Below are 7,236 nucleotides of genomic sequence, written 5' to 3'. Positions count from 1 at the left end.
ATGGAAGAATCATAGAAAATAGAGGTAGCGACGTCGCTTAATCAGGGCAGCTGACCGCCCATAGTTGCGCTTATTTATGCGAACAGCCCATATGGCGCGCGTACTCGACGCCGGGCGATCCTTTTCGCGACACGCCACCCTAACGTATGCGCGGTTCGATGTTCGCCTGGAAACTTGTCCACGCATTCTCTGCCAGAGGTACACCGCAAGAAGACGCACGGTCGTATAGTACGCGAGAATTTGAAAAATTCGCGAGGCCGAGGTGACCGGATTGCTTTATCGGTCGAGCAAATTGCGAGACCGAATTGCGTCTCGGAAGTGCTCCCGTCGTTAAACGTTGAGCTATTTGCGCTAACTACGCTGCGTGACGTGTACCATTAAGCGACGATTAGGTATTGCACGCCGTGGAAAAAAAGCCAAACGGTATATCAACGTCTCTTTTTTCGCCGTTATTTTCCTCGCTTTTTCCCCGGTTTGTACGAATAAGGTACCGAACGAGATGGTCTTGGTCCGATGAAAAAACGGGTTAACGGAGCCTGTAACGAGACTATCAAACCGTGACACGGTTTAAACCGCTGCAAGGAGGCAACGTTCAGCTTTCCTTCCTCCCTTCGTTCGCGCCACCTACGCCTCGCGTTCTACGCTGCCCTTTCGCGGATGTCCGTACAGCCGCTCGCGCGTTCTTCGCGCGACTAGTGCACGTGGAAAGGTTAACGCGTTCGTTCGTGGGCGGCTCGTTAAACGAACACGAGAATTAGTCACGAGCGTCGCGACCAGAAGGCGACGAAACAAAAGCTTCGCGTCGTTGAACAACGGCGCCGCGAACAACGACTTTTCCACGAGTCTCTTCCAGCGTAACGTGCATCCATATCGGCTGAAAAGAATGGGAATTTCGTTCGTGTTTCTTGCGCGGTTCAATTCGCTCTCGTTCGATTCTAAGGGAAATCGGTTAAAGCAAAGAGGTGAAGCAGCTAGGTGCGAGGAAATGCCCTTAGGTCGTTGAATTTTTTAAAGCTCGACGTCGCTCCCAGAGAATTAACATAGGTACACGTATCGCGTTGGCAGCCTTGACAAGTGTATTCACGTGTCGGTTATTAAATATACATGAGAGTCTCGCCGTCAGGTCTGAGATACCAAGTGAAAAGTTAAGAGCGTTAAAACTGTTTTCATCAACTTGCAATTAACCCTCATGAATGCAGTAGCCTTGCGCCATGGTTCGCGCTAGAACGAGTTTTGGATATTCCTCTGAAGGGCTTTTAAAGATCTTAGACTCGATGCGTGGTAAAAACCTGGTCCAAGAGATCCGCGGATTTACCGATATAACCGCGACTCGTGTCCAGTGGAAAATATCCGCGTTTCGATTCCGCTTCTTATTCGACTTTTTCCAAAGAGACGAGCACCGAAAGCTCGCGCGAGGCGTTGAAACAAACTCCAGCCCGATAACCCAATTTCAACGTCGTTCGAAGATCGGGCGGGAAAATATCTTGAAAAAAATATGTTACAGATCGGTCGTAAAATTGGTTTTACGAGCGAATGAAAATCCGTAAAAGCGGCCATGCTTCCGACAAATGGCGTCACGAAAGGTCGTACGGTCGGCGATACCTGAAATAACCGCGGACAACGCTCCAAAGATCGATGTTCGAATTTTCATCTCGAGAAGGGGAATCGGTCGACCGCCGACAATCGTTCGTAAAGGGAGGAGGAGGCGACGTGGAAGGATCCGCGGCGGGCAGGCGATAAACGCTCGAAAATTAACGATCCTTTAAAACGGTCGTAAAATTCGACCAGATAAGGATCCACCTTCCACTTGCTTCCTCCGTAGAGCCGTATCGGCCGGCACGCACGAAACGCACTCGCGAGCTCACAAATTACTCCCACGCGCGGTTAACAGTGTCTCGCGCGTGCAACCTGCGCTCTCGGCGAGCGGTCAGCCTACGCGCGAACCCTCTCTCGCGCAGCACGAGCCGGCGCGGCGATCCGCTCGCAAAAATGAAATCCTGTTGGCCGGTGAATTACGACCGACCAACCTTCGGGACGAAAGCAACGTTTACGCTGTTTAAATGACCACGCGATGCGTAGGGATTAATCGCGGCACGCGATTGGCCCAACCCTGTACGCGACTCGGTTCGATTCTTCCGATTCTCGTTTTCAGCGTCGCGCTATCTCGTATACCTACGTGTCCGACGTTTAAGTCGAAGTTCGTACGAAGGAACGCGAGTCGAACGAGCATCGCGGTGATTTTACGCGCCTTCCTGTCCGGTTTTCTCACCAGGCGATTGGCAGCGCGCTCGCGATCAGCCCGTGCACACATCGTTCAACCTCGTGTATAAAAGGAAGGCGCGCGGCTCGACCGCGTGCACGCTGGCCGGCAAACCGAGCGTAAGCAAACACACGAACGAGGCAGACTCGCAGGGGCGAACGGTTGCATAGGTAAACGTAGCCGTCGCTATACGTGGCACACGTACGCGCGCGTTTACATCGGTGGTAGACCTCATACCGTGTCCAATGCATATTCATACGGCCATACATTATACCGAGCAGTGCACGCGGCAGGCCAGAGCTGATCTTAGATTAAGGTAAACGCCGGTTAAGTTAACGGCTAAACTTCCATAAGTCGGAGGTGCTCGCATGCGCATCGCGTGGTATAAACCAAAGCCTGTCTCCTTTCGATTCCCTATTTCTCCTTTTCTTTCTTTTTTCCTCTTTCTCTTATTTCTTTTTCTGCCTCGTACCGCCTTTAAACGTCGCGCGTTTCCAACTTTTTTCCTTCCCTCGTTTCCACCCCTCCACTTTTATCTCACTTTCTGTCCGCTTCTTTCGCCTTTTTTCCTTTTCCCTTCGTTCGCGAGCCCTTTTAACAAACGCGCGCGCGCGCTCCGGTAGTCGAACCAGGCCGTGCGTGTACCGTACAACCTGGCAACCCGATCCGATCTTACGTTTGTTATGCTAAGTGCTCATTAAGATCGCAATGCGTTCCCGCGGGTGCGATAGCGGAAATTTGGCGCACGAAAGAGAAAAGCAACGACGATGTTGCTCGAGCTAGTCGCGAATAAACGCGGGCTTAATCGAAGGTGAAACTACGTCGTGTTTCGCCATCAAACGCCGCGGTTTTGCCGATGCAAATTGCATCGTGCATGAACGTTACGTGTCTTTACGCGAGCCCACTGTTAACACGAACGTTTGGTACTCGATGATTTTCAACGAAACGTTTTTGCGGCTACTACAACCGTCCCATTTTCCACTTGGGCTTTTGCAACCCGGTTGATCGCATGCAAATTGCTATGCGATCGCGTTAACGACGCATTATCGATCGCTATGCGATTTTCCTGCGATTACGCGGCTACTGGAATTGATCGATCGCAACGAAACAGAGAAACGGAGAATCCTTGCAGCGTTTAAGACGCGAATTTAAGAAGTTCGAGAAACGCGTTGCGATCACGCAGCCGATGACGACGATTAGTCGATGATAATCAAAATTGTGCCGAGGACGTTAACGAACGAACGTGTAGCCTGTTGCGATTTCTTCGCTCGATGCTCGCGTCGACTCATTATGCACGAATTCGCGCGAGCTATCCGAGTTTCCACGGGCCGGTATGCATGAGAAATTAATTAAAGGCAACGCGCGGAGAAGCGCTATTGACAGGATACGCGGCGGCGGAAGTTGCCTAAAGAGCGTTGCCAAATACGCGATTCGTCATCGTGGGTGTCGACACGAATTCGTCTCGGTCGTGTCGTAATTGCCAAACTTAATAACCGTCGCATCGTAATAGGCGGATAAAAAATTTTCCATTTATTCTGCGGCCCCTTCTTCTCCTTCGAATTAAAGACTCTTGCGTTCACACGCGAACGCGTTTTGATAGCATACGAGATTTTCCGTCGACGACACAATCGCGCAGGTGAGACGATTAAAGAGAACCGACAAACGCCAGCTCCCTTATTCCCGTACGTATCCGATTTCGTCTAAGAGCCTCCATTACGGGCAATTTGCATTGATAGCGAGCTAGATAACCTTGAAACCAATGTAAGAGCCACTTTGCGCCTCGTAGCCCGTCTTTTAGCCGCATAACGTTCTACATGACAAACAGCCGTGGAAGTATTCGCGAAAATTTTCGTTCGAACACGCGAAACGTTCAAAGTATCTTGCATCTTATGTTTAGCCTGTTCCTCGTCGAAAATCTGCAACCGTTCCCATGGCCATCGACGAAGGGATTTATTATTATTTAACGTTTCACACTCGAGTTTCTACCGAGTCATCGTTCGCTCGGGATTGTGCAACGTGTGGACGGTTTCGTTTAGGGGTTGATAAGTGCGCACCCTATGTTCATCGGCGGAGCAATCTCGACCCGGTCACACTCGTTAACGCGACGCAAAGCTGAAAGAAAAAAGCGTTTCCGCGTAATGGCGGTACTTTTCTATAGCAATTAAGATAATATTTGCATTCGGGGGTTGTGATTTCCTGCAGGTGTTTCCACCGGCCAGGGGTTCAGGTCTCTCGTTAGTTATACCGTGTGTTCCGCCTGTTACACATACACGCGCGCGCGCTAGCTGTTCTCTCATGGTTAATGCTTTGTGTCGTACCTTCTGTCGCATAGGCGTCGTTTCTGACAATTATCGCGATACAACGATATTTTATACCCTCTGGAATAAACGCTGCGAAATCGTTAGCGCCTGCTTCCTCTTTCGAATAAAAAGCCACCGAGCCGACGTCGATCAAGCGTAGTACACGACCACGATCGAATCGTGCGACGTTAATCGTTTCGTGGTAACGATCAGAGCGCCGTTAAACCGCGACCGTAATGGTCGCGTTACGGCCAACGTGGAAGCTAGAAATCGCGGAGAATTGTTACGCGCTTTTTCGAGCACCGTGTCACGACACGCGCTAATCACCTTGCGACGGCCTATCAATCTCGAAAATTCTACGCCTATGTCCCGTGTAACTAACTACTTGTAACGTAGGTACACGCACACAAGTAGGCGCGCACGCGCGCTTTCCAATACACGTATGCTCTGGTCTGGGCCATTGGCGTGCTCGCACTCATCGTTCACGTTCGATAGACGAAGAGGCGCGAGCGACACAAGTGGCGCGCGTATGACACATCGAGGGGGTTCCTTCGCGCGTACATACACACGCGACACCGGAGAATTAGCGAGTTGAGCGAGGGCTGAACGAGAAGGGAGGTGTACGCTCGCTATTAGATCTTTCTCATGCTGATAAAACTGTATAATGGACTTAATCGCTTTGCGGCCGGCCCTCGACTAAATTTTCGTTATTTTTCATGGGTGCCCGGGCAGCGGTGGCCGCAGACCAGCTCTATCGCCACGACAGATCTACTCCCGTTTTTCGGCCTCTCTATCGGCCTCTGTTACGTATCTTTCTCTCTCTTTCTCTCTCTTTCTCTCTTTCTCTCTCTTTCTCTCTCTCTCTCTCTCTTTCTCTCGTTGCTGCGTCGGATTCGCTCTTTTCTTCGTCCCCTTTCGGCCGTTTCGCCTTCCCGGCCCTTTGTTCCTCGGCCGCGAATCCATTGATCCCGCGGGGCGCGGAACACGCACGTCCGGTGCTAGCTCGCCGATGAAGCACTTTTACGGGCATCCATCGTTCGGGAAATTTCGAAACAAAGGAAGGAACAACGGCAGCTACCTACCCTCCCCCAATCGTGACCAAGATTATTTGTTACTTGTCGCGTCTCGTCGATCCCAGCTTTTTTTCGCTTTTTACACTTCCCCTCTGTCTGTCCAAAGCTCTCTCTTCTTTCTCTCTACCCTTCGATGCCTTGTTTCGAACCTTTCGACTGAAATTTGCGTATTTATTACCCGCTAGGGTAGGTATTTTACTGCCGCGAATTTTAGAATCGTACGATTTCGAACAACCTTTGTACGCGTTTCGCGTCGTTACGAAATGAAGGAAATAAATAAAATCTCGGTTCTTTTACCCCGCAAAGTTTCTATAGCGTTGCATCGTCGATATTCCACGAAACGAACCATCATTTCCAGGTATACGATCGCGCACAATTTTCTACGGTTTCACGGGTCGGTCCCGATGCAACTCTTTTCTCGTTTCACTCCTGGGCCGAACCACAGGGAACGGGCCGTTACGAGTAGCCGACCAATGCAGGAATCCCGGGATCCCCCGCCGGATCGAACAACCGACAATCTGCATGTTGCGTTAGCCGATGGCGCGCGAGACCGCTTTTTAAGGTAGTTACGACGATTACAGTAATGCTCGAGGTCGTGCGAGTCAATTCCGAGGAATCGTCGTGCAGTATCTCTTTGGAGTTAGGAAGTCGAAACTGCGTTCAGCAATGGATGCGATTGCCTTGGAATTATAACACGTGGAATAAGATGCTACCGATACTCCTCGTTGCGTTTCAATCGTGATTTAATTACTTATTTAAAAGCAATTGGATTGCGCAACAGCAAAAACGCACTAGATAAAGCAACGATAAAAAATATTACGACTCTCGCGTTCTAAGTTAAAGAAAATTTATACGCGAGCAAAGAGATAGAAAAGCGAGTCGCAAGTTTGCTTACCCTTTTGGCAACGAAGTCGATGAATTAATGGATATTTCATGCAGTACGCGCGGATGAGACTTTTTACATAAATAAAATCCACTCGGGATATTATCGGACGTGTCTGGTGCGCGTCAAGGGTTGGCGCAAAAGTGGAAATTGAACGGAAGGGATATACAATTACGAGGCACCGGCTACGAGGTACAGATGCAAATGCTTCGCGCATATATTATCGTGGCAATTAAAATTGCCTCTGCAGTTGCGGGAACGCGAGAACCTTATAGATATGCGCGAGCAGCCAAGCTACCCGCAAGGGCGAACCAGCTAATCCCAAGCAACTAAACTAATATAGAAACTTGCTCGTACTTATTCGCGGTAACGCTGGTGACAAAACGAGTACTTGGGCAATACGTGCACGTGACCTGTGTCTATACGCAACCCCTTTGGATTTGCAAGCCAGACACGAGCTGTCGAAGGAAAGTCCGTGTAAACGAGATACCGATCGTGAACGAAATTTGCACGTTTACCTATCGTCTTCGTTAATTTCTCTTTTCCGATATCTTTGAAAAGTTAAAGAGTTTGACCTTCGAACGAAAACGGATCGATTTTGCGATTAAATCGCCGATTGCGTCGTCGTTGCTCCTTGAACGCGCGTTATCGTAAAACATCGTAAATTTATCGGTCATTTTCAATCGAGCTTATATCTTCCTATTTATCGGATTATTCCTT

This window comes from Bombus terrestris, chromosome 3 (assembly GCF_910591885.1).
Source record: "Bombus terrestris chromosome 3, iyBomTerr1.2, whole genome shotgun sequence".
NCBI lineage: Eukaryota > Metazoa > Arthropoda > Insecta > Hymenoptera > Apidae > Bombus > Bombus terrestris.
Note: the sequence above shows the minus strand (reverse complement) of the source record.